We start from the raw sequence: 26,379 nt of genomic DNA on the forward strand, positions 1-26,379 counted from the left end.
CACCTGGTCGGGGAGGGGGAGTGGGGGCTGTTTCCAGCGCCTCCTGACAATGAGCCCAATCAGCTAAAATTGAGAATGTGGTCTCCCCCATCCCTTAGAGCGGTCAAGGGAACGAGTGTAGCTCTCGGACGACCTTTCTGGGTGCAAAGTGGTACCTCTGTGTGTTTCTGTTTGTCTTTGTCATTTGGTATCCAGAAGGCCAACTTACTTTTTGTAAGAGATGCTAGGACTACAGACTAATGAGAACACTTATACAAAGCATATACAAATAGGCTGGGGCACATTGGTCAAGAAATCCCCAACTTCCCGAGTTCCATTCGGAGAAGAACAAATGGTGACTGTCTCAGACCGGCTCGTGAGGGCCCGCCATTGAATTTGAAGTAGTATGTCAACCGTACCGAAGACTTAATCCACAGCCCAGAACGGGAAAGCTAACTCAAGAGTTCTGCCTTGGGTCCTAGGAACACGTCTTTGCTCCCTAAGCAGCACGGGTAGCAGTAACTGAGTCTCTACAGCCTTCCAACCTTGGGTGAGGGCTTAGAATAAGAGGACGTGAGTTGGGGGACAGGGCTTCAAAGCACTTGGGGCGTTCAGGTAGAAGGCAGGGTCTGAGGAGAAATGAACCCAGGCAGAGGTGAGAAATGAGGCTGGAGTTTCGAAAGGAATTTTGAGTAGGTACTGCCTTTCAGGAACGAAGGGCTAATCATGGAAGACCTCTTTGGCTTTCTCTCCTCCAGCTAGAGAGAGAAGAAAAGGGAGCCTGGGACAGTCCCCTGACGTATCAGGGGCAAATGCTCCTTAGAATGGTCTCCCTGCTTGGCACCTGAAGCCTGGGATGTGCTTCCCATCTACCTCACTGGGCCCACTGTGGCCTCAACCCTGGGCTGAGGATGGAGACTTGCTGGACCCTGTTATTAAGTGGCCATGACCTGGGCAGGTGCCTTGGCTAGCTGGCCAGATATCTGGAAGAAGGCTCATTCGTTTGAAGTTAGGTGGGGAAGACTGGAAAGCTTCTCAGTAAGACTGTGAATATGTGAGCTTCTGCTTGTAGGCCTTGGTGTCCCCTAAAGCCAAATCCTGGTCATTTTCTGGTGGCAATGGCCATTCTACTCAGGGCGCCCTAGTTATTCGTGCAGTTGACCTAGGGAGCAGAGAGGATGGTACATGAGAAGACAGCCATTATCCATTAGAAGTGCTTTCTTAACAAGCACTTTTAACAGTTAATTCATCTTTTCAAACAAAGTCCTACGAGGAGAATCTGTCTTTTTTCTTTTTTTTTTTTTAAATTTATTTATTTGAGAGAGCACGAGTGGGAGGGGCAGAAGGAGAGACAATCTTAAGCAGGCTCCACACTGAGCGCAGAGCCCAACTTGGGGCTTGATCTCAGGACACTGAGATCTCGACATGAGCCGAATCCAAGAGTCAGACGCTCAACCAACTTAGCCACCCAGGTGCCCCGTGAGTCGGAGTTTTCTGACCTCTGAAATGGACCTGGGAGCAGGGCTCTTTGGTACAGACTGGCTCAGTGCTGGTGGAAGCCCCCCGGAACGAGAACACCGACCTACAGTGGAGCTGGGGAAGGAGGGGGCCACTGTCGGGCACTGTTAAATGACTATTATGCAGGCTGCAGACAGCAGAATGCTGGTTATTTTGAAGGAGGCAAACAGCCTAGTCTCTAGCTCATCACCTCCGAATTCACCTAGAGAATGCAGGGAAGAAAGGGTGCCTACAGAGGCAAACAGACCCTCCCCAACACATCCCGAAGGGCAGCTCTAATTACCACCAGGCGTGGTGGCTTAAATAAAGATCTGAAGACTGAGAGGAAAAAAACCCACCCAGGATAACTCTGATCAGAAGACTCTAGCTGGGAAGCAGGAGGCCACTACTACCCATTGTGCTGTTCTACCTAGTCCAAGCAACCACCACCAAGACCACAGAGGCACAGGAGGAACTAAGACCCCCGAGGTGGATCTTTTCGAACTGGCCTGGGAGAGTTCCTGAGATGAAGACCAAGTTCTGCTCATCTCTTGGCACAGCTTGGACTTGGACTTGGGTTTCTGGTAGAGCCAGCAAAGGCTCCAGAGGTTCAACTGTTTTATCCCTTCCAGAAAAGGCCATTCTACCCTGTCCTGATTAAAAACAGATATTAAATCTACACATCCCACCCTAGGAAAATCCAGAGTGCACCCCACAGCTCCTGTGATATACAACGTCGGCAATATATATTTCTAGGTATACGGACCTGGAAGCTTGCAAATCAACAGTCGCAACTGGACAGGTGTCTAGTCATTAAGAAACGGACACACGCAACTCACACACAGTGTGGCTAGAGTCCCTGGCGCGTCCTGAAGAGTACTGCCTCTTCAGTTGTGAGACAGGGAAGCCAGCGTGAGGGGAGCAGGGGGGAGGGTGGTGATGGAAACTGAGCGGCACTCCGAGCTCCGGGGCGGCTCCGGCTCTGAGACTCTGCAGCCTTCCTCGGCAGCCAGGCTCCCACCACCCGCTGTCCTTCACACAGCACAACAAGATCACTGTTTGGGAAGATGGGATTTTTGGTGTTGGGTTTTGTATCCATGAGCTAGCAGGCATCTGTCTCAGGGGCAGTTTCCCGAAACAGCTGCAGGTCCTGGGCCCCGAAGCCAGGATTTGAGATACAGGAGAAAGAGAAATGAGACACCAGAAGTAGGAATTCAGGAAGAGTAAAAGCAGGAGGAATGAAACTGCTTTCCTTCTCGCCCCTGTCCCACAGGAGCTGACTTTCCCCGCCTAGTCCCCACTAAGGAGTTACATCCACCCCACATTCACCCCCACTTACAGCAGTCCCTATTTATTCATGGGGGATATTCTCCAGGACCCCCTCAGTGGACGTCTGAAGCCACAGATGGTACCAAATCCTGTATACAGCTGACCCATAAGCAACATGGTTTGAACTGTGCGGATCCACTTATACACGGATTTTTTCCATACAGAACAGTACCGTAAATGCATTTTCTCTTCCTTGTGACTTTCTCAGTAACATTTTCTTTTCTCCAGCTTATTTTAAGACTATAGTACATAATGCATGTAACATACAAAATCCGGGTTAATCAACTGTTCACGCGATCGGTAAGGTCAACCGTAGGCTACAGGTAGTTAAGTTTGGGGGAGTCAAAAGTTATACGCGGATTTTCGACTGTGTGGGGGTCGGCACCTTGAACCCCTATGTTGTTGAGGATCGACTATATACTATGTATTTTCCTACAGATGCATACCAGTGACAAAGTCTGATTATAAATTAGGCACAGTAAGAGACTGACAACAAAAACGGTAATAAAATGGAACAATTTTAACAGTATACTGTAATAAAAGCTATGTCAATGTGCTCTCTCAAAATATCTTCCTGTACCGTATTCCCCCTTCTCGTCAGGATGGGAGAGGACACCATGCCTGCATGCTGAGATGAAGCGACGTAAGGGACGCAGCGTCAGGCTACTACTGACCTTCCGACGCTACGTCAGAAAGAGGACCATCTGCTTCTGGACGGCGGGTGACAGCGGAAAGTGACACTGGGTAAGAGGGGACCACGGTACCGTCCTTGGCAGACCCAGGCTTCCTCCTGGTGTCTCCACCTCTTCACCCTGACAGCTCTGCCTTGTCAAGTGACCGTGGTATCTAAAAGTGATGCTGGTTACCCCATGAAGAGATAACCAAGGTCATGTGAGCTGGCCGGACACGTTCTGCTGCACTTGTTTATAGGCAAGAGGATTAAAACAACCTGTCAGGGGAGGGAAGGGGGCAAACCCTGTATACAGGGCAAGCACTGGCAACACGGCCCAGAGGCCTCCTGTCAAGAAATCTTTTGCTCAAATATAAAGCAGAAATCTCCAAACACCAAACCAGCTAACCACGCCAAATGCACTTATGATCCCGTGACCTTGAGGCACTGCTCAATTCTTCCAATGTTCTTTGTATGAAAGGTTCATGTTAGGGTCTTTTGGGGGTGGGGGGAGACTAGGGGCAACACAGTCCTCCATGAAGAGCCCCAAACTAAATTCATACCCAAGCAAAGCCTTTCGGGCCCTCCAAGAAATGTCTAAGGTGTAGGGTTTACACAGGGAGGTTTACACAGGGTTTATGCAGGCTTGCGTAGGGGTTTCGTAGGGAGGGTCCGAGGGGGTCTTTGGATGAAGCAAGCACTACATTCTCAAAGGTCTACAGGCCAACCGGAAGTCAAACTACCCAAACAGAACTTCCTAAACCATTTCTTGCCTCCTCAAAGCCAGAACAGGGAGGCGAACAGGGAGGCAACCAGGGACAGCTCCAGGGCGGAGGGGCTCAGGTGGCAGGGAGTCTGGGGACCCGACGAGGATCATCCTCTCTAACCAGCGAGTCAAGCTGACAATGGCAGCACTGGTCACAAGACACAGGGAGGAGGAGGGGAGAGGGGTCAGCCCGAGTCCATGGCTCCAGGCAGCCTAAGCTCTTAAGAGCGAAGTTGCAGAGACGCTGGCCCTTGGCTCTGCGAAATGAGATTCTCTCCCCGTTGCTCCTCCGCAAAGCCATTTGTCACAGCCCCTAAGTAACCAACCCTCCCCTCTCAGCAAACTTGGGCTACTCTGGTCCGGTCGCTGCCCCAGGCGCTTGAGCCTTGGCAGCAAGAAGGTGCTTCCACTTGGGTGTTCCCTGGCTGGCTGGAAAGGTGGGCAGAAGAGGGCAGGGGTGGGGGGCCTTTCTCTGGCCAGCCAGAGGGGAAAAGCCAAACACCTGCTAGCAACCTGCGCTCCCTCTGTTTCCGCTTCTAGCAAAGGGGAGCAGCTACCACTTCCCTAACCCTCTACTCACAGTCTAGCTGAGGCCAGGGAAGATAGACCCCTACTATGAAAACAGAGGATAGCAGTCCGGCTTAGGAACTAAAGAGCCTGGCTTAGGGAAAAGAGGGGTACCACAGTGCAAGGGATTCCAAGAATAACCTCCCCAAACCACCCACCGAGCTCTTCCGAAGAGCAGGGCTGTTTGGGGGTGCCTCCACTTCCCCAGGCCTCAGAGAAGCGGGGGGCCTTGGGCAAACACACACCTGGCTGGGTCACCATCTCCTCTAAGGAGCCTGGTCTCCCTGACAGCACGTGCGTCCACACCTGCCACCCAGAACCAGCCCGAGACGGGAACGTGCTCCGGCGCTCACACACTCACACGCGCATTCATCTTCCTCCAGAGCGCTGCTGTCATGCGGGGCAGTGAGGCGGGCTCAGTCCCCGCTTGGAGACTCTGAGCCGGTCACTCCAGTTTGCATGGCAGTTTTGGGGGTGGGACAGGGCGGGAGTGGGGAGGAAGGGGAGGAGGAGGACAAGGAGGACGAGGAGGACGAGGAGGACGAGGAAGGGAGATTATGATTCTCTATTTTCAAGCTCCGCCCCTAAAACCAGGGAGGGCAGCAGCTGAGTTCCCGTTGCGGGCGCGCTCCAATCTCTGGGCCCTACAGAGCCAACCAGCCGCAGAAGGAACTCTGGGGAACGCACACATCAAACACACTGGGAGAAGGAGGGGAAACCAACACGGGTAGAAGTGAGTTGGTCCCCTGCCAAGAGCTCTGAATGGTACTCCTATCAGAACTAGAACATAAGAGGAGGTGGGCAGGTTTACGGTCCTTGGGGAAAGGCAGGAGGGGAAACAGTAAAAGCCAGGCGAGCACGGGAACAAAACTCACTCCCTGGCAGGGGAGGGGACAGCCCAGCCATGTGCAGGGCAGCATCGTATGCAGTCTGAACCGAAACACGGTCCCATGACGGCTTCCGTTTTTTGTGTTTTTTTTTTAAAGATTTTATTTATTTATTTGGAAGAGATCACAAGTAGGCAGAGAGGCAGCCAGAGAGAGAGAGAGAAGCTAATTCCCTGCTGAGCAGAGAGCCCGATGCGGGACTCGATCCCAGGACCCCGAGATCATGACCTGAGCCAAAGGCAGCAGCTCAACCCACCGAGCCATCCAGCCCCCCCACCCGCCCCATGATGCCTTTCTGAGGCGGAGAGTCCACGCTCTAACCTGGGGTCACTCTTCACACGATTTGGCAGCTGTGCCCTGAACCCTGCAGTCTGGAGCGTGGTCATCTCTCCAGCCTTGGAAGTTAAGGTCTGCCACTCCAGCAGCTGGGGACAGGCCGGCAGGGGGACTCTCACTGGCTGTGTTGCGCAAGCGACTCCGTGACCAAGGGCAGAGCAGAAGCCACAGACGACGGCCCCTCCCATGGGGAGGAGAGACCGCCTCCTTCGCCAGAGCAGAGCCCAAGGCTGCCACAGAGAGGTGCTGTTAAGCGACAGAACTGTCTGTCCGGAGTGGCAGGAGGGACAGCCACCAGGTCCTTCCTCTTTCTCACCCAGTGCTACCAGAGGCTCCCACAGGCTGCCTGTGAAAAGCCGGCCAGGACCTCAGGGGGCAGCAGTGGCCCGGGAGTCACTCCCCTATGAGAAGAGGGAAATCGGTTCAGAAGCGGCCTTAGCCAGCCCGCCCCAAAGCTAAAGCCGTGGTCCCCTGACCGGGATGGTGGCCTCAGCTTCCTCTCCACGAAAACCAGCAGGTAAAAAACCAGTCCCGCCCCTCATTCTGCACCATGGGGGGGGTGGGGCACTGACAGTCACGTCAGCGGGGCGCTCGGCACTGGCAAGAGGAAGTGACTGCTTCACAGGCTTAGTGCTCCTCCAACGCATTTGTGTCTCTGTGCACGTGTGTACGTGTGTGTGTAAACGTCTATGTACGGATATATACGCATACATATCCATAAAATACCAACGCAATCCATAAAATGGATTTTCAGTCCAGACCCACATGGCTTCTGGATTCTTCCTTCAGCTGCATAATGAGCTGGCTGGTTCCCTTTCCCTGCCTGCAGTTCCAGCCTGGCCCCTGGCCCTTCCCAGAGTCTCACTCTGGGCTCCAGCCAACTGTCTTCCAACGTAGAATGTTCTCTCCAACCTTTGCTACTGCCTCGCACTGCCTGGAACACTTCCCCTCCACCATTCATTCCCATTCTCCCTCCTGGTTAGCCTCCGCTCAGACATGGCTTCCAGGAAGCTTTCCCTGCTCCATCCCTCTGACTTCACAAGGTCCCTGACACACATCACTTCAAGCCTCTTGAACAAGGACTTTGTGGCTTGCTGAAGGGCCTACTTCACAACCCTGTAGCTGCCTTGTTCAAGCCTGAGAGCAGCCTGAGGGAAATTTCCAGCACTTGGGTCATCTCTGTGTCCTCAGTGCCTAGGTACAGTATCGGGCACCTAGCAGGCTCTCTATAAATGCCTTCCTAATTCACGAGGGAAAGGGTCAGGGTCTTCCTGCTTTCCCCAGAGTCTCCTCGCCTGACAGCTCTCAGCATAACCCTGCCTCACCTGAGCCCTCCAACCAGGGTCAGGGCTAGAATGCTGGTGCCCGTTGCTCTCAATCCATTCCCCAAGGCCTCCTGGCACCTCTACGGATGGAGTGTCTGGCAGGATTTCAGAACGCATATCCGGTGTGTGGAGCTGGGTCTCTGCCCTTCCACCTGTCCTTTCCCAGCCTCCCTTCTGACGTGAGGTCTGTGGGTCAGCGCCTATGCAGACCTCCTAAGCAGCAGGACTGCCTCTGAAGTGGAAGTGAGGGGGGTACAGTGCCAAGGTCCCTGAGACAGACAGAGTGATTCTAGACCTGGTCCCATTCAAAAAAGTTCTATGACCTTGAGCAAGCCATTCACCCTCTTGGGCCCTGTGTCTCCCCACCTGTAAAATGAAGGCCTGTCCTGTGTGGGCATGAGGGTTTGCAGGGTCTCCGTGCTCATAAGCCTTTTAGGCTGGCCCTGAGACGGCAGCAGGAAGTGGGCATGGTCTCCACATCCTGAAGACCACATCCTGACCTTGGCTTACATCGGGTCAACCTGCCTGAAAGTCTGATTCCATACATAATATGCCTTGGACACCAGGCTCACAAATTGGAAAATCTCCTCTGCCAAGGGCTGAAAAAATTTAAGTTTACTCAGGTGACTACCCTGGACTTAGAAACATTACAACCCTGAACTCAGGGTGCCCTAGGGAAGGATCCTCTCCCTCCCTAGACTTCATTTAGGCACAATTTATAAGCTCCTCAACCCTCCCAGCCTCTCTGCCTACCATGAGCATGGCTCTAAGGCACAAGGGACAGTTATGGGGACACAGAGTCTATTTCCAGCAGGCCCCAGGGCTCTCCACACTGAGCGTCAGCCACACCCCGGAGGTGTTCCTCAGCACGTGGGAGTACTGGCACACCCCATAACCAAGCCCACCCGCAGCAGGACTCCCCAGCAGCCTAGCTCCTCGGGGAGCTCCTGAGTCCGGAGCTGCCCACCTGACTGCCTGGGCAGGTAACCCACGAGAACAGACTGGCTTGACAGAGCCCCAAGCAGCAGTTTCAGTCTCCCTGCCCTGTGCCAGGGGACACGGGGGAAGGCGGGTCCCAGGAGACCAGTCCAACAGGTCCCTTTGCCACCACCCTAACACAGCGAGTGCCTTCTGCACCAGTTCAAAAGCAGGAGATTCAAAAGTCAGGTGGAGCTTTCTCACCCTGAGTCACAAGGACCAGGGAATCGAGAAGAAAGGAGAAAATGGTCATCCTCTCATTCCCACCCTACCCACAACAGTCCTGGAAAACATGGTCCCTGATCTCATAGTTCTTGGGTCAGTTCAGAAAAGCAACTCATCATCCCCCGAGATGCGCAAAGAAAAATCTGGGTTCTCACCACCACCAGGCACCGAGGTGGAATTAGTTCTTCCTGGGCCATGCTCCTGAGCTTTCGCCCACTACAAGTAACTCCAGTTTCTGATGCAGACCACATGATCTCGCCAACTCTGGACAAAGTCCCCAACGCTCGGTGCGCCTCTGTTCACCCATCCAAGAGAGAGAAGGATGAGGCCGACTGAACCAGAAGCAACAATGTAGCCAGAGATGCTGTGTGTCAGAGGCAAGAAGAGAACTCAGCAAAAGGAGGACGGCTTGCTTTCTGGTTCCAGTCCCTACTTCAGGAAGCCAGACAAGGCTTCCTCAGCAGCGTGTTCTCCCCCTAGGGTTTCCTCTCTTGAGTTCTTAACAGAACCCAGTAACGACGTTAACCTTTCTCCTTACGCTTTCACCCTGAAAAAGTTGTCTCTGTCGTCCTCACTACACCTGTTAAAAGACACAAATTAAGACTTGTATGTCCAAAAACTGGATAGAGAGGTGTCTGATTTACAAATCAATATGGACACACTCCCTCAAGGCTGGCTATCAGTAAAGAATGCCTATTTCATAATTTTTCTGACTTTTTATTTCACAAATAATTGAGACACGCCCATGCATAAAGCACTCCAAAAGACTCTGGGGGAGGAAGGGATACAGGAAAAGATAACAACAGCCCAGACTTCAAAAGAGCTGATTATCTAGCAGGAGAGATCAATAAGCACAAATCACGCAGCCCAGTGTGGGACCAAATTCAGGAACTAGAGTCAACAGTCCACTCACCCCCAGCTTACGTTCCCCCCAGCTTACGTCTATGGCTTTTGTTCTTTTTCAGAAGAACCAAGGGTGAAGAGATCTGAAAGTCGTAAGCCCCACTTTTAGCTAGGACCACAGAGTTCTGCCAGGATCTGTAAACCCTGGGCCTTCAGCGAATGGGGATGCCCGCCCACTGAGTCAACAGTGGTGAGTCGTGGATGCCAGCTGGAGAGGAAGCCAATCCAGGGAGAACTACTGAAGAGTCCAGCATTGAGCCTTCCTGGGCTCCTCCCCATCTGGAAACTAGGGACAGGCCTAACAGACAAGCAAAGATGGGAAAGAGCTTAAACACAAAGTCAGAACAGGTACTCAGGTTGCGGAAATGAAGTCAGAGTAAACAAAGAGAACAAAACTTCTTGGGGAAGTTTGCAAGGGATTCTTAAAGCTCGGCATCTGGAACCCCCACCACAGTGCTGACCCTGCAGAGGAAGCCACATTTATGTATTTTTCCTTTTATGTCCCAACTGTTGGTTGTCAAGCCCCATCTCCCCCTTTAACTCCCATTCAATCAGTGCCAGGGCTCAGTGCGCACTGATCCCGGTTTTTAAACAGGACCCTCACCTATCGGGCTACCAGCAGTGGAGAGCTCTTCCGGAAGGTAGTAGGGGGAACAAATACACATTCCTGAAAGGGCCTGGAAAGAAACAAACTTCCCTGGACAAACAGCGAAGATTCTATGCCATTAAAAAAAGAAAGAAAGAAAAAAATCATTTCAGGCAGGACCTGGGGATAAAGATCAAGGCCCACGTCCTCTTCCATTGTGGAGGAAAACAACTCTGAAGCCAATTCTAACTTAAAATTGGGAAAAGCTGGTAAGAGGCTTGGTCCAAATCACCTCAAAAGAAAATCACTTCCTGAAATTAAAATTAAAAAAGAAAGAAAGAAAGAAAGAAAAAGGCGGCGAGGGGGAATGGGAATTGGGTTTGCTTTAAAACCTTTCCTATACAGTAGGTAGCAGATTAGCTGCACAAGACCCTTCTGGAACAGTTTACTGGGAAAAGGGTTATAATGCGGGCATCCTGGAGGCGAAGCCGGGAGCTCAGCACCTATACACGTATTACTGAGAAAATCCTCACGCCACCGTCAGGACTACGGGGCGCCGCCGGGGTCTGGCATGTGTCACTGCGGTGGTTAAGAGCACAGGTCTGGCAGCTTGCCCTGGCGGCTGTTTCACAAGCAGTTTCTGTGGCTTCAAGAAAGACAGGGTGTTTGCTTTTAAACACTATCTTAAAAATACACTTCAGAATGGAGTTCAGCCATTCCAAGATAGGAGGGAACGAAGAGCAAACCAAATAAAGAAATCTGGTTCTACCAGAGAGGGAGCACACAGAGCGGCAGGGAGGGGAAAGACACATTCACCACGCGCACCAGGACGGCAAGAGAGCCGACGTAGTGCACGGCGCCAAGCTAGGAAAGGAGGACACTGAAGCGGCGCTAAAGACAGGAGATTCACCCCCCACTCAGCTCTCCAGCCCTCCAAAATAAACTTACCTGGCTCAAATCTATTTGTTTATTTAGAAAAGAAATAAAGCAAAACCACCCCAACAGTTCCGCATCAATGCAAAGGACTGTGGTCTAATCAATTAGCAGCCACACCTCTCCGCCGGCGTGATGTGGTTAATTAACGTAGAGATTCTGCTCCCTGGGAATACAAGTACAGAAGGGCCGAGCCCCTATGGGCCTAACCCATTACGACAGCCTTTTTATTAGCAAGAAAACACTGCCATGCGCTCTCCAAGGAAGCGGTGGCCCGTGTCACTAAAAGACACCAGCGTGCAAACAGCGGCTACCTCCACTGGGAGATAAAAGTGAGCTGGAGGTGGGTGTGGGGAGGGGCGACCCCTCTTGAGGCGGCCCACAGGCTGTGCTTCTCCAAGTAACCTACCTGGACCTTGGTTTCACCTGGTAACAAAAAGACGGGTTCTACAGTAATTTAGAAATGGCACATAACCGTGATCTTGGAAAAGCGAAATCGGGTTTGAACGCCAAGTACGACTCTTCTTCTGCAAGGGCAGCGAGAGGGGCACAGGTGGGTAAATGAGGCTTGAAATAAGGGCAGCAGCTCACCGCCTCACTCTCGCTCCATGCTGGCATCTTACAATAGCCTTACAATTTTAGAACTTTGCTAATAACACTCCAAATGCCGAACGGGATCAAGGAAAGGGCACTATTGCGCAGGTAAGACAAGCAAGTAAATCCAATCATAAACTCCTGAACTCAAGTTAATTAAAATTCCATAGAGGGGCACAGAACAACGAGTCTAAGACACAACAGCAGAGGTCTGGGAGAGCCGTAAGCATGGCTGTGGGGGACTGGCTTCAGGAGAGAGCGGGCAACCAAAAGAAAGACTGAACAAAAGCAAACAGGAAGTAGTGGCACATAAAACAAGCGACTGGAGAGCGAGCCCAGCAGGAGGGCCAGAGCTCAGCTCCCAGGACTGAACTGGCAAGAACCGAATGCACACAGTGGCCTGGCACCACCAGCTGCGGTGCTCAGCGCCCTTGGCAGTCACGGCCAAAAGCAAGCAGCTCTGGGCCTCTGTGTAAGTGGCACGTAGAGGGTTGTAAAGGGAGAACGTTATTTTTGTGATGAAACATACAGTTAGAATCCACGCACAAAAGCTTTTTTTTTTTCCCTTTTTGGGGGGAAGTGAGGTGTGGGGGAGTGCCTACAAAAAGAGTTCTAGAACCCCAGCAACTCACGGGCACTACAGGGTAGGACAGTCAAATCTAGGAATCTAAGTGGTCCCATGCTATGAAGTACTTACTGCTGGTTACCAATTTTAGGTCTCGGGACTCTGGCTTTTTTGAAATGATCCTGAAAATCCAGAAGATGAGAAGACACAGAGAAGACAATCAGAAGCCAGGATTAAATAACAAAATTTTTAAAAAAAGTTTCCCGTAGCTCTTATACGGAGCGGTCAAGACCACAGAGGTAAGCCCAGAGAGCCGCATTTCACCCTTGGGCCACAAAGAACAAACAATCTGGGGCCGAGGAGGCCATGACCACTCAGAAGCCAACCTGGGAGACAGGTTTTACTCCCCATGGACTAGAAGCGAATCCTAAGGGATCTACCTACCTCCTACTGCGTGGACACAACTGAAGCAGAACCTAAGGGCTCACCACAGTCCAGAAAGTTTTGTTCTGACACCGACACACACTGGACCGCTCAGGTTTGTAACCTTAGGCAAGCTACTCAACATTTCTGGACCTCTCGTTTCCTCATCTGTGAAACAGGAGGACCTACCATCTCACAAAGATTAAATGAGTTAATCAATGCAAGACAGCTAAACAAGTGTCTGGGACAGGCTAAGTGTTCAATCCATATGGGCTATTATGATGTCTATAGCTAAAGCCAGTGGCCTCAGTGCAAACTACGCCCTGTGAGTGAGGATGGGCAGGAATAGTCAACCCTTCCAGTCCTCGACGGGTTAGTCCCTTCTAGAGCTCCCCAGCCACGTGGAAAAGTAATGTACTAGAGGGCCATCCAGGAGGCAACGTTACTGAGTCTGGCTTAGCTAACAGAATGAACAAATCTCCTTTGATAGCAAAAGTCTATCCTCCGTACCGACCAGCGGCGGAAGAGAGAGAGAAAAGCACATCAAATTCAATTCTGGAATTGAAATGAAAGCCCCATGCGAATCTGAAAAGAAGTAAGCGTTGTGTAAAAAGCAGAGGATTATGGGACTGCTGAGTGATGGGAAATGGAGCTATAATCCTGCAAGTCCATATGTAGACTCAAATTGATATAAGTTGAGCATTTGATTAAACACTGTTTTTTAATGACCCGATGAGAAGTGATTCGGAGCAAATGGGATGAATTTTAAAAGATCTGCTTCGAGCTGGTACAAGTGACTATTAGAGGAGATCCCAAGGTCTACTTCTAGCTGCCCCAAGGGAAGCCTTCCAAAGTCAGAGGGGCTATGGGAATTGGAGAATGAGTACAAGCCAGAGAACAAGGCGGAGAATGCTAAAATACTTCCGAAACTTTGTTATCTACCGCTATTTCACCTGTCCCTTAAAGACTCATCAAGCAAAGATAGTTCGCACCCTGTTACCAAATCTGCTTACCTCTTACGGTAGAAAATAAAGTGTTTCTCCATCAAGTGTGGGATTTGGCAGGCATGTGTCATTCAGAAGCAGGACCACCAAAGAGTTAAGCATGGAAGAAATAGGAACAAAGTGTGTGGGCTCCGCAGCGGCCCGGGGAACAGACTGCTGGTGCTGGGGCCGTAGTGAACGACTGCAGCCCACTGGCCTTCAGCTATTACGGGCACCAAGGTTCTTCAAGGATAGAAGCTAAGCAAGCTTTGCAGTTTTCAAATTTGGAATTGACCAATAGCCAACGCAGAAGCTTAAAAAAAATCTGTCATGATGAAATCCAAGTAAGCCAAATGATCCTTTTAATGGGGGAAAAAAAAGGCCAATGCTCCGAATTAGAAGGAGGAAAAGAGCCAACTTTGGTCAAAGTCCCTCGGGTCACTAAGAACCAGCTTCCTCAGCTAGAATCACTGCAAACCCAGGCAGCGAGGACCTTCCAGCAGCCCAGCAGCACTCAGGGAATTGCAAAACAAAGGCTCAGTGTGAGGTCATATCAAGTAGCCAACCAATGGAGCACAGGGACGATCAACCCCATGCTTGTCTACAAAAGATATTCTCACACTTCTGTCTAGAAACCCTTTACACTCTCTTTTTACACTCGTAATTACCAAGGACCTCAAAGAGCTTTTGTTTATGTGGGTTATAACGACTGTATTATAATTAAAACTGAGAAATGCCACACTATTAATTCATTTAAAATATTACTAAGCTCACTACAACTACATGTCCTAAGAATTAGATTTTCTAACATCAACTCAAGACATGTCATCAGAGTAAAACCCGCGTTCACTTTTTTTTTTAAAGATTTACGTATTTATTTGAGAGCGAGCATGCACACAAGGGTGTGGGGGGAGGGGCAGAGGGAGGAGGAGAGAATCTCAAGGAGGCTCCCTGCTGAGTAGGTGGGGCTCAATCTCCTGAGATCCGGAACTGAGACTGAAGAGACAGAGACTAAGCCACCCAGGTACCTCCTGAGCTAACTTTTAAAATGGAATTAAAGAGTGCATGGGAGGCTCAGTGGGTTAAAGCCTCTGCCTTCGGCTCAGGTCATGATCTCAAGGTCCCTGCATCGGGCTCTCTGCTCAGCAGGGAGACTGCCTCCCCCTCTCTCTGCCCACTTGTGATCTCTGTCTGTTAATAAATAAATAAATAAAAATCTTAAAAAAAAAAATGGGGGGCGCCTGGGTGGCTCAGTGGATTAAGCCGCTGCCTTCGGCTCAGGTCATGATCTCAGGGTTCTGGGATCGAGCCCCGCATCGGGCTCTCTGCTCTGCAGGGAGCCTGCTTCCTCCTCTCTCTCTGCCTGCCTCTCTGCCTACTTGTGATCTCTCTGTCAAATAAATAAATAAAATCTTAAAAAAAAAAAAATGGAATTAAAGCTACAACATGCATGAACCTTGAAAACATTATGCTAAGTGTAAGGAGCCAGACTCAAAAAGACCAATACTGTATGATTCCACTTATATGAGGTCCCTAGAGTAGTCAAAATTCGTAGAGAGTGAAACAGAGGTTGCGAGAGGCTAGGGGAGGGGGAGATGAGAGTTCTTGTTTAATTGATACAGAATTTCTGTTTGAGATGACAAAAAATTTCTCGAAATGATAAAGACAGTTACATAACACTGTGGATGTACTTAATGCCACTCGACTTAAAAATGATTAAAATGTGAATTTTATGTGTGTTTCACCACGACCAGAAAATGGAATTAGAACATAAGGGCCTGAGAAAAATTCAGATTACCATAATTGGGGAACATTCTATAAACTAACCGGTATTTCTCAAAATGGCCAATGTCATTAAAGACCTGGCAAGACTTAGAATGGTCACAGATCTGCGGGGACTATGGAGACATAACAATTAAAACGCAACGTGGGATCCTGGAGTGGGTCCTAGGACAGAAAAAGCACATCGGTGGAAAAACTGATGAAATCCGAACAAGTTCTGTACTGTGGTTAATAGTATTATACCAAGGTTAATTCTTAGTTTTGATATACGTTCTGTGGTTATCTAAGATGTTAACACAAGAGGACGCAGAGTGAAGAATGTGTAAGAACTCTCTGGGTTAGTTTTGTAACTTTTCTAAATTTAAGATTATCTCAAAATTTAAAAATAAAAATTACCTGTTTCAAAAAACCTCACAAGGCCAATGCTCTGTATCTGAAGAAGAAAAAGAGCCAACTTTGGTCAAAGTCCTGGATCAGGTCGCTGAGAACCAGTTTCCTCAGCTAGAGTGACAGCAAACTAAGGCAGCAAGTGCCTCTTTGAGGCACAGCCAGGACTAAACAGGGGCTAGGAATTGCAAAATGGTTTTTTATGAAATTACCAAGAAACTGACCAACCAAAGCCAGGGAGAATTAATCCAAGTTTTGTCTACATCTGTGCTTCTTATATTTTTTGGTTTTGGAAATTCTTTGCAACTACTAAAAATAATGGAGTCCCCCAAAACTTTTTGTTTATATGGACTATATCTATTAATAGTTACTGTATTTGAAATAAAAAAGACTTCAATATGTATCCATCCATTTCAAAGAACATAACAGACCCATTGCATGTAAACATGAGTTACTTTTTTAAATATTTATTTATTTATTTGAAAGAGAGAGAGAGAGCGCCCGAGAGAGAGCACATGCACAGACAGAGAGGGAGAGAAAGAATCTCAAGCCGACTCTGCACTGAGCGTGGAGCCTGATGTGGGTCTTGATCTCACAACCCTGAGATCATGACCTGAGCTGAAACCAAAAGTCAGATGCTTAACTGACTGAGGCACCCAGGCGCCTCTTGAGTTACTTATTTTAATGAAAAACAAAGCAAAACAAAACAACCAACGAGAAAAAAGCCATCCAAAAAACCCTGTATTTGCCAAACCACAATTTCACACATACCAAAGGAAGTCCACCCCATGAACTTATCTCATAATTCAATCAAAACACAATACCAGACAAAAACTCGAAAAACCCCACACTAAAAAACTAGGGGGAAAAATGAGGAAAACTTAAAAGAATAAAGAGGAAGGGAAAATGGGGAAAAGAAAAAACTTTAAGGAAAAAGAGGGAGGGGGAATAAACCAACAAGCCACAGATAAAACAACGAAAAACCTTAAGGGGCCAGTGCTGTCCGTATTGCAAGGAGGAAATAAGTTAGCTTGGGTCAAAGTCTCTGGGGCCCAGACAGGACGATATAGCAGCAGGAACTACAAACAAGGGCTCCTTATGAAGTCATCGCAAGTAACCAACCCAAGACAGACAATCAGCTCAAGTTTTGTCTACAAACAAAGGTTTTTTTCACGTTTTGATCTCCAGAACTCTCTATACTCTTAAATAAATTACTGAGGACTGCAGAAATATTTTGTTTATGGGGGTTACAGCTATCGATAGCTACATTGTTAGAAACTGAAATGGTAACTTAAAAAATATTTTCATTAATTCACTCAAAACACTAAGCCCACTACATGTTTATATGGAAAACTTACATTTTGGTGTAAAAAAACTGTGTTTTCTAAAACAAAATTAAATTCATGGCAAAGACTGCATTGTTTCACATTGCCGTACACCTCTTTAACGTCTGGCTTAATGGACGAGAGCTGACTTCTTATACCTGCTTCTGTATTCGATGTGCTTCGATCTGTTGTTCTGGTTGTAAGATATAAAGAGAATCTCCTTTCATACAGACCTGTAGTTGGAAAACGATGTTTAACAGCCTTTCAGATACTGAGAATTTCTCTTCTTCGACACCGGACCCAAACTCAAAAGCAGTAGTTTGTAAAAGCTAGTTGCAACGTGCAATCTGAAAATTTATCGAAGAATTTTGTGTGTCCTTTTATGTCAAAATCCACTGGTCATCTTGTACTTTTTGAGTGGCTCTTTTACCTACTGACAATCTGGGAAATATTCCTGCGTTGAATTATAAAGAATTTCCAAATACTGACATTTCATACGGTATCAAAAAATCACATTCCATTCATTTTACCACTGATCTCATCATAAAGCTCTTTGACAAACACAAGTTTTTGATAAGTCTCATTTTCGCCTGAAAGCTTGGATATCATCACTGGCAACGGTGACAGACTCACTCCGTTCAACGTCAAGAAAATGTCCACTAAACACTCAAGTACGAATAACTAGAGTTTATCCGCCAGTTGTTCTTTCAAGTAAAAAACAGTGACCCATACAGCTGGTTCGGCTCCAACACACTAGTGCATTTTCTTGGGACAGTCACTGTACCTCGGTATCCAGCAGCTAGGCTCCAAGGACACTTGGCATTTCATCACTCAAAATATTTTTTTAACATCTTTTTTTTTTTTTTTTAAGATTTTATTTATTCATTTGACAGACAGGGATCACAAGCAGACAGAGAGGCAGGCAGAGAGAGAGGAGGAAGCAGGCTCCCCGCCGAGCAGGGAGCCTGATGCGGGGCTCGATCCCAGGATCATGACCTGAGCGGAAGGCAGAGGTCTTAACCCACTGAGTCACCCAGGCACCCCGCATCACTCAAAATATTAAAGAGACATTTTAGAGGGTTGAGATTTAATAAAAATTAATAATTTTTAGTGCTTCATCCAAGACATTCTTAAGTAAAAACAGCTTTTTTTTTTTTTTTTTTAAACCACAAGCACAGAGCAGGAAAGAAGTCCCCGACTACCACCACTAGAAGAATCCGGGACCAATCACTGCCTTGATTCACGCTATGACGCCAGCAATTTTCTCTGTCACTGCTTCTGCACCAATCGTGCAAATGGAAACAAAGTTGCTCCAGGATGAACGGTGAAAGTCAAGAGCGTTATTCAGCCCCTGCATATTTACCACTACTTGTACGAGCTGCTGAGCATTCACACAAAACAAAATTCTCTGAGGCGTAGTTGGTGCAGACACAGGTTGAGCCATGTCTGTAAATCTGCACACTGGTAAGGCAAAAGCACAGATCTGCAAACAAGATATGAACTCAGTCTTCGCGTCTGTAGCTAGATCTTTAATTCGACAAGTCACGGTAACACATGAAGTGTCCCTGCCCTGGATTTTTACTGACTTTTCAGCCAGTGGGCAGTCAGCAAGGCCCGCTGCTCAAGACTTTATTAGTCTCTCGGCTACTGGGCAGGCTTTTCCAGCCAAAGCGATGTCAAAAACTTATCCGGTAAGAAAAATGACTTTTTCCATTTCTAGGCTGGAAAGCTGGAGCAAATTCTGGCTTTTAAAGAGCTCATGGTGTGTGTACTTAAAATACTCAAATTCCTTTTTCTTTAAGCTTTGAATGATTGGTCTTGACACGATGTTGCAACTTAACCGGCACTGTAATACTACACAGACATGTTCTGTTGCGTAAGACCTGATAAAGTGCGTTGTTAACATCTATACCGCTGAGAAGACAGCTTTTGTTATAATATGGTCTCCTTTAATAACTTTTCATTTCTTAGTTACAATCCTGCCTAGGTTCTTCAGATGCCTCCCATTCACTTGTTGATGCGACCGTTTCAGTAAAAAGAGATCGCAAATCTTCTAATCTCCCTTTTTAAAAGCCAACCATCCATCCTTAAATATAAGAGAAACGGGATAAATTTTCCTGTTTTAGAATAGAGTGCTAAAATAAGTTGTAAGTGAAATTTTAAATACTCTAGCCTTTCCCCCAAAGCTTTTATAAGTAAGTTTTACAAGTTGTACTTACTTCTTGTTTCCTCGAAGGTGCCAGGAAAATGCTGGCATTTCAAAATGATGATTTATAGGACAATAATGAGGTTTACAGGGATTAGAGCAGGCACAACTGAAGACAGCTGGTAAGAGTACAGCACAATACTGAGAACAAACTGAATTCATCATTGCAAACTTTCATATTTATACCTTAAAGGACTACTACCTTAAACATTCCAGAAAACACAAGAATACAGAAGCACACATTTCATTAACCCAGAGTGATGATGTCAGCACACATCATTCAGCCTCTGGAAAACTCCACTGTACACCAACAGAACGAGAGTGGGAAAAGTCAAATACTGCATTAACGTTGGGGTGAAACTCATTTTGATTTCACGTACCACCGAACGGGTCTTAGGGAGCCCCAGGGTCCTCAAATCACACTTCAGGGGCCACATTCAATATTGCATTACCAGAATTAACAACTCTCTCCTCGGATCTCTTTCAAGACAGGGTCCAATGTTGTAGCATTCCGGGCAGGCCACGGGAAAACAGCCGAGAACTAACTTAGACCCTGTCACCAGGGAAACTGGGATGCCGACCCTAATAAGTTGTCAGATTGCCAAGCCTGGCTTTACTAAAGAAGGTGGCTCCAGAGACATAAAAAGAAAATGTTTTCTAAAGCAGCAAATCCTTAACTTTATAGAAATCAGACGAACAAGAGAAAGGACTGGGTGGTTCTGGGATTCTATACATGAAGGAGCTCTCAGACTATCAGAATTCCTCTCCTGAGCCAGGCCACAAAAGAGGCATAGAAACAGGTCAGGCAGAGTGGGCCATGGAGATGAAAACCCGAGATGGACAGTGATAATGAAGCAACAGAGTTCAAAGAAACCAAACAGAAAAAAAAAAAAAAAAAAAAAAGGAAGTGAGAGAAGTCAGCAGAGGGGTCAAAAGGAAGAGGAAAATACAGTGAAAGAAATATTCCCTGATGAGCTCTGAGGCGACACTGTTACCTTTCTCCTTGGCAGTTGCAATGTGAGAAAAGGAAGCAACTTAACTTGCTGTTCTGGCCAGGCATTCAGGCTCTAGAAGCTCGAGAGATAAAGATAAACAAGGAACCGACTGAGACCAAAATCTCAGCCCAAGATTCAAAGTCCGCAAACTCCTAGGAGCAGCCGCTGAGAAACGGCCACGACCCTTCCAGGCCTCACGAAGGGGAGGCTCTCTTCTCACTTCAGAGAAGCCAGCAGAGATAACAAGGACCTGCCCCTGAAGGCCCCCTTGCTAGTGAAAAAGGAACCTAAAATCATTAGCTGCTAAGTTCCCATGTGGTCTTTAAGAGAAACAGGGAGCTTTCTCCTGTTGCCAAAGGGTAAATACTGCACTTGAAGAAAGGAACGTGAAAGAAATCCCCTGGGCTCGCTCAGCCGGCCTCTTGTAACGCCCGGATCCCAACACTCAGAAAAACCCATGCTCTGGTGACTTTGGACTTGGCCTTCCAGGCACTGATGAGGCTGCACATACTCCACCACCACCAACACCACCGCTCACAACACCGAAATATGGGCAAGCAGAAGGTAATGTTTTGGGGTGTTTCTTTCTTTTTTTTTTAACTGATAAAAATCACCTGAAACTGATATCCTGTAAAAAAAAAAGTCATCCCCATTTTTATAAAGTGATCTCAATAGTCTCTAAACCTCTCCAACAGCATTTCTATTCATTTAGGGGGTTGGCTCAAAAACAAAAAACAAGGGGCACCTGGGTGGCTCTTTGGGTTATTAGGCTCAGGTCATGATCACAGGGTCCTGGAATCAAGCCCCCACATCGGTCTCTCTGCTCAGTGGGGAGCATGCTTCCCCACCCGCCCCTCTGCCTGCCTCTCTGCCTACTTATGATCTCTCTCTGTGTCAAATAAATAAATAAAATCTTAAACACACACACACACACACACACACACACAAACCCCACAAAAATCAAAACAAAAAAGACCAAAAAAGCCCTAAAATAAGCAAATTTGTTTTTAAAAAAGATTTTATTCATTTGAGAGACGGAGCTGGAGAACACAAGCAGGGGGAGAGGCAGAGGGAGAGAGAAAAGCAGGCTCCCCGCTGAGCAAGAAGCCTGATGGTGGCGGACCCCAGGACCCTGGGACCATGACCTGAACCAAAAGTAGATGCTCAACCAACTAAGCCACCCAGGCGCCTAAAATAAACAACTTAAAAAAGAAAAAATGCTGGAAACAGCACCTAAGGGACCCTAATGACTAAAAGAAACCAAGATTCTTTTAATTAATTCAGAGAAATTCCGACATACATTGACCGGGAGCTGTGTGGTGCCCAGGAAAACCCACTGAGTTGCTCGGCCAGGACGGTGACAATGACTACGATGTCCTGCCGGCCATTATGCTAAGTGCCTTATATTCACTACCCCTTTTAATGCTCCCAATAACTCTACCTACAAGATAGGTACTATCATTACCCCGTTTTTATAGATGAGCAAACAGGCCCGGAGCAATTAAGTAAGCCTGAGGTCATAGTAGAGACTGACCAAGACTCCCGTCCAGGGTATGGAATTTGGAGAACCTGCTGTAATCACAACACACCACTTATTGGAAATCTCCAAGTGCTGGGATGTCTCTGCAACTCTGCCATAAGCTCAACGCAATTAGAACGCTATTGCTAGACCAAGCAGGCCTAAGGGGGCCCACTTCCTGTGACTAGAGAACCAGTAATTCGAACTCTTGTGGGCAAAAACAAAGCAAGAAGCCACAAGTGCATCCAACACCACACACAAAGACACTCAGATGACGGCCATCTGTGGTGGGGAGGCAGGGAGGCGGGGTGGTGATGGGGGGTAGGGGAAGGCCAGCAGACCCTCAGATCTGAAGAAGGTGGAGGAAAAGGGCCACCCTCCACAAGGGTATCAGTAACCAAAACAAAACCTTCACTGAAATGGTGCTCAGGAGAAGCAATGAGTACATCATTGTAGTATCGACAGGAGCAGCCTGCCCCCAAGGACAAGGGCAAGAGCAAGGACTGGAACTATGTTTGCAGGTGGTTTCACTCATTAATCAGCGAACTTTCGGACGTGGGAGTTCTCTGTTTGGTGGGGGACTGGGAAAACAATCCTGCTGTATTAGCAGCGCCGATGGGCACAGGTGCCTCAGAATCCTGTCCTTTCCCGGAGAAAGACTTCCTGTCGCCGTTCAGGAAGTGCCAGCACACGGTGACTGATGACTCCCACCTTTCCTACAGGTACAGGTCGGCAACAGACTCACTGTCCCCATGGCTGAAGGACCTGCTGAACTGCCAAAGACCAGAAAGTTTTCTCTCTCCTTTTTCTTCCCCAGCAGGCCTGGACAGAGAGTCCCACCGCATCAAGCCAAAAGGTGGGTGGGTGGGTGGGGGTGTGTCTTACTGGATTTAGCCAGCAGATCACAACAGCCAGGAGTCAGTTCCCATCCCAAACCACAGACCCAGTGCCTTCGCCCAGGCCAGGCTGGAGGGCCTTCTGCCAAGCCGTGACCAGCCGGGGTGGGGCCAAGGCCAAGAACAGAAATTGTATCTTAGAGTGTCCGGTGAAAGCTGTGTAAGACAAAGTTGCCCTGAGCATCCCTAGGTGTAGAGAGAGCCCGCTGGTGTAGAGACGCCCGCCTTAGAGACCCGGAGAGGATGGGGATGTTTACAGATCTCATCCAAGCTCGTATCTCAATGAGCAGAGCCCCAGAGGAGGCAGACCTTTCTATTGCCAACTTCCCAAAGAGCACACAAGAAAATAGACCGAGGCTGCTCAAAACCAGCTTGACTGGTTCTACAGGGAAGCCTCAGGTCTGCTCCGCCTTCCTTATGTTAAAAAGAAAAAGGTGGCTTGGAGCCAATCATTGAACACACCCCTCCTTTTCTCCTCTCCCCCTACCCTGCCCCTCCTCTCCCCTCCTTTCTGCTGTCCCTCTGGACTCAAGCAGCCATCAATATCAGTGTTCACCTTGCCCTCGCCTACCAACCCTGGGCCTACCCGGCTTCATAAGCCTAACATTAACCGTCTGAGGAGCAAAAGGAAATGCATTTGTTTCTGCCCCTTCTGCCCTCATTTTCTACTGGGAAATGTAGGGATACATGGAAGTAGGGAGAAAGAGTGCCTAGGGACCAAGAAACTTCAAACCCTCTAGCAAAAGTAGACAGGTAAAGGGATCTGGCTTATTTCTAGCCCCTAAAGGCCGAGCAGGGCTAGTGGGCAAGAGAAAGAACTGGGATCCTTCTTTTTTTTTTTTTTTTTTTTTTTTAAGATTTTATTTATTTGAGAAAGAGATCACAGAGAGGCAGGCAGAGAGAGAGGAGGGAAAGCAGGCTCCCTGCTGAGCAGAGAGCCCAATGCGGGACTTGATCCCAGGACCCTGAGATCATGACCCAAGCCGAAGGCAGAAGCTTAACCCACTGAGCCACCCAGGCGCCCCAGGGATCCCTCTTTCAGTGGAGGATCAGCGGAAACCAAGAGGCCAGGTTCTCTCCTGGTGTGGTCTCAGAACCAGATGCACCCTGATAGCCCAAAAGACAGCACGGGCACTCAGCGGCGGCCAACACCGAAGGGGCTGTGGTGGGGGCGGCGACATTCTGCTCCAAGAGCTAGAGCTTTCAGAGTTAACGTCGGGAGAGATGGCCTCTTCCCATGGCAGAAGTGGAAATGCGTGGTTTCCTCCCCCACAAAGTTTGTAAAGGCTTACTCTTCCCTCTGCTGAGACAGAAGGGCAAAATGCACAGATAACGCTGCAGTGACTCACTGGCGTTTGGCGAAGGCTGCGAGGAAGCCTGGAGGATCCAAGCGAGAAGTGCGAAAAGGTACACGCGCTGGCGTCTCCCACCAAGAGAAGGCGACCCGGGCACCTATCTGGTTTGTCACTTTGCTGAACTTCCGCAGGAGGAGGCGGCCTAGGTTTCCAACGCCACCCACCCTTTCCCCATCACTCTCGGTTTTGGCTTTGCTATAGGCAAGTGGCAAACCTGGCAGCACCGCCGGCTCTGATAGCATCAAACCCTTTCTCCATCTCCTCTCACGGAGGTGGCCCAGGAGCCCGTCCACAGCTTAACCAGGCAGCGGGGGGCGGGACCTGCTTATGGCAGGAAAGCCTCATCAGGCAGTCTTGGGGAAGGAAGGACAACCACCCTCCTTTGCCCTTTCCATCTGCTGAGGTTACTTCATCCCGATCCATTAATAGGCTTCAAAGTGCTGCTGGGGGGGAGGTGGGGTGGTGGAGAGTCCATTTAGCAGAGTTATCATGGGCCAAAGGTGGCGCCCAGCCCCCACCCCACTTGTCGATAATGGGCCACAAAGTCTGAGGCTTGGCTGCACTCTAGGCATAAAATATTCATTCCAGTCGACATAATACATATGTAGGAAAGTCATGGAAGCTCCTGGGAGAAGAGAAAGGCCAGCCAGGTGGCTAAGTGCGCAATGGGAAAGAGTTCACGGAGGAATGGGTTAGTCCTGGTCAAATGCCCACTGAGAATTGGGTTGTTCTGTCCAAAGGGGAAAGTGTATAGTCGGAGAAGTTTCTGCCTTCCAAGAGCTCTAACCATGCAAACCTCTCAGGCATATTCTCAATTTTTTCCTATCTCACTGGCATCAGTTAAGACAATGACAGTGGAAAGAATCTTAGGCCCAATCTCTGGTCACCATCTGAAAGATGCAGTCATTCCCTGTGCAAACTTGATGTTAATCTAAAGCAGGCCAAGTTTCAATGACTCTCTTGTATCCATCTGTTTAGCTACTTCTCAAAGTCCACAGATTAGAGAAAATATGACAATTCACTCGTTGGTTACCTTTACTGGGTTCAAAGATTATGGGATGGTGAGCAATTCTGCGAGCTCCCGACTCCTACAGCCCTTGCTCTTACAGGGCCTCATTCTAATTTCTAGGGTCATGCAGGAAGTGAGAATGTCATCCACCCACACCTCTGACCAGAAGGCAGCACCACTAAGGAGCCCTTGGCCAGAGTCAAAGGGCAGAAGTCAGAGTCTGCACCCAGAGCACAGTGCCGCACAGCCCCCAGGACACGGCAGGGAAATGAGAGCCAACCCAGCTCTCTGCTAGAGTCGACGCTAAAACCAAATTATTCAATGCAATGTTCAGCCAGAATCAACACTGGCATCCAAGGGATGTGTGTCCGGAGCGGCTCAGTTGTTCTTTACAGGATTCTGTGAGTTAGGTTTGCTCGCTTCAGCCAGACTTCCACACTCCTCTTCCTAGAACCACCCAAAAGAATAAACACCACCGCTCGCTCCCCAGCAGAATGACAGCAACCCCCTCCCTTGCCCACTTCGGCCTAAGCGGGGCTGGTAGTGAAAGGCTCCTGCTTTCTGTCAGAAGGCCTCCCTCCTGGTTCCTGAGGCCCAGGGGTGGAGCAGGTCTGAAGCCAGTAGGCCCTCTACCAGGTGTAGCTACCGGAAGCTCCGGCCAGCAGCAGGAGAACTCTAGAAGCTGGACCCCCTCCACACTGGCCCATTACTGCTGCCCCGGCTGGAAGACAAACAGTCATCTTGCTGATTGCTTTCACCACAGCCAAGCCTCCGGGCCAGCAGAGCCATTTGGAGAAGAAGTGGACAGAAGGCTGAGAATCAAAACTACCAGCCCCAGGTCACAACCCTCCTTCTGCAAATGAAAGAAGAGTTTATGGCTGCGAGAAAGCACATCTGCAACCAGGTGTCACAAAACCTTCTCAGGCGACCCGGGACCAGGTGTCACAAAACCTTCTCAGGCGACCGGGGCCTGACTTTCTTTTATCTCCCACTTTCCCTGTGAGCAGCAGCGTCGACAGCAAACAGGCACTCTCCCTGCAACACAAGGTTTATTTTTATGCTTCCACATTTTCTGTGTGTGTGTGTGTGATGTGTGTTTAATTCAGATGTGATCAAAGAGCTCCTGGAAACAGCTTCTCATCAGCCACATGTTTTAATAAAGAAAGCGGGAGAGGAAGAGCAAAGAGGGGTGGGAGCTTGAAGACAACCAGGGGAGTTTGTTTACCTACTTCCTGGTGAAACCAGTGTAAGTAATTTAAACCTAAATACAGCGACAGAGCACCTTTGGGGGGAAGCAATCAGCCCAACCAAATCCCTCGCTTTTTTTTTTTTCACAACATTATGGCTTACTGCAACGAC

At 48.6% G+C, this 26,379-nt stretch overlaps 1 protein-coding gene and 1 long non-coding RNA gene across 10 annotated transcripts in view; one reads left to right on the top strand and one right to left on the bottom strand.

Moving 5' to 3' along the window:
* MARK2 (microtubule affinity regulating kinase 2) overlaps positions 1 to 26,379 on the bottom strand; it is a 57,290-nt gene that overhangs the window by 28,023 nt on the left and 2,888 nt on the right. The gene's annotated exons all lie outside the window — the stretch shown is intronic.
* LOC123950036 lies at positions 18,751 to 25,118 on the top strand. Its single transcript, XR_006820117.1, has 3 exons — positions 18,751 to 20,805; positions 22,483 to 22,616; positions 23,969 to 25,118. It is a non-coding gene; the product is annotated as an uncharacterized LOC123950036 (long non-coding RNA).

Source organism: Meles meles, chromosome 8, assembly GCF_922984935.1.
Source record: "Meles meles chromosome 8, mMelMel3.1 paternal haplotype, whole genome shotgun sequence".
In the NCBI taxonomy this organism is placed as follows: domain Eukaryota; kingdom Metazoa; phylum Chordata; class Mammalia; order Carnivora; family Mustelidae; genus Meles; species Meles meles.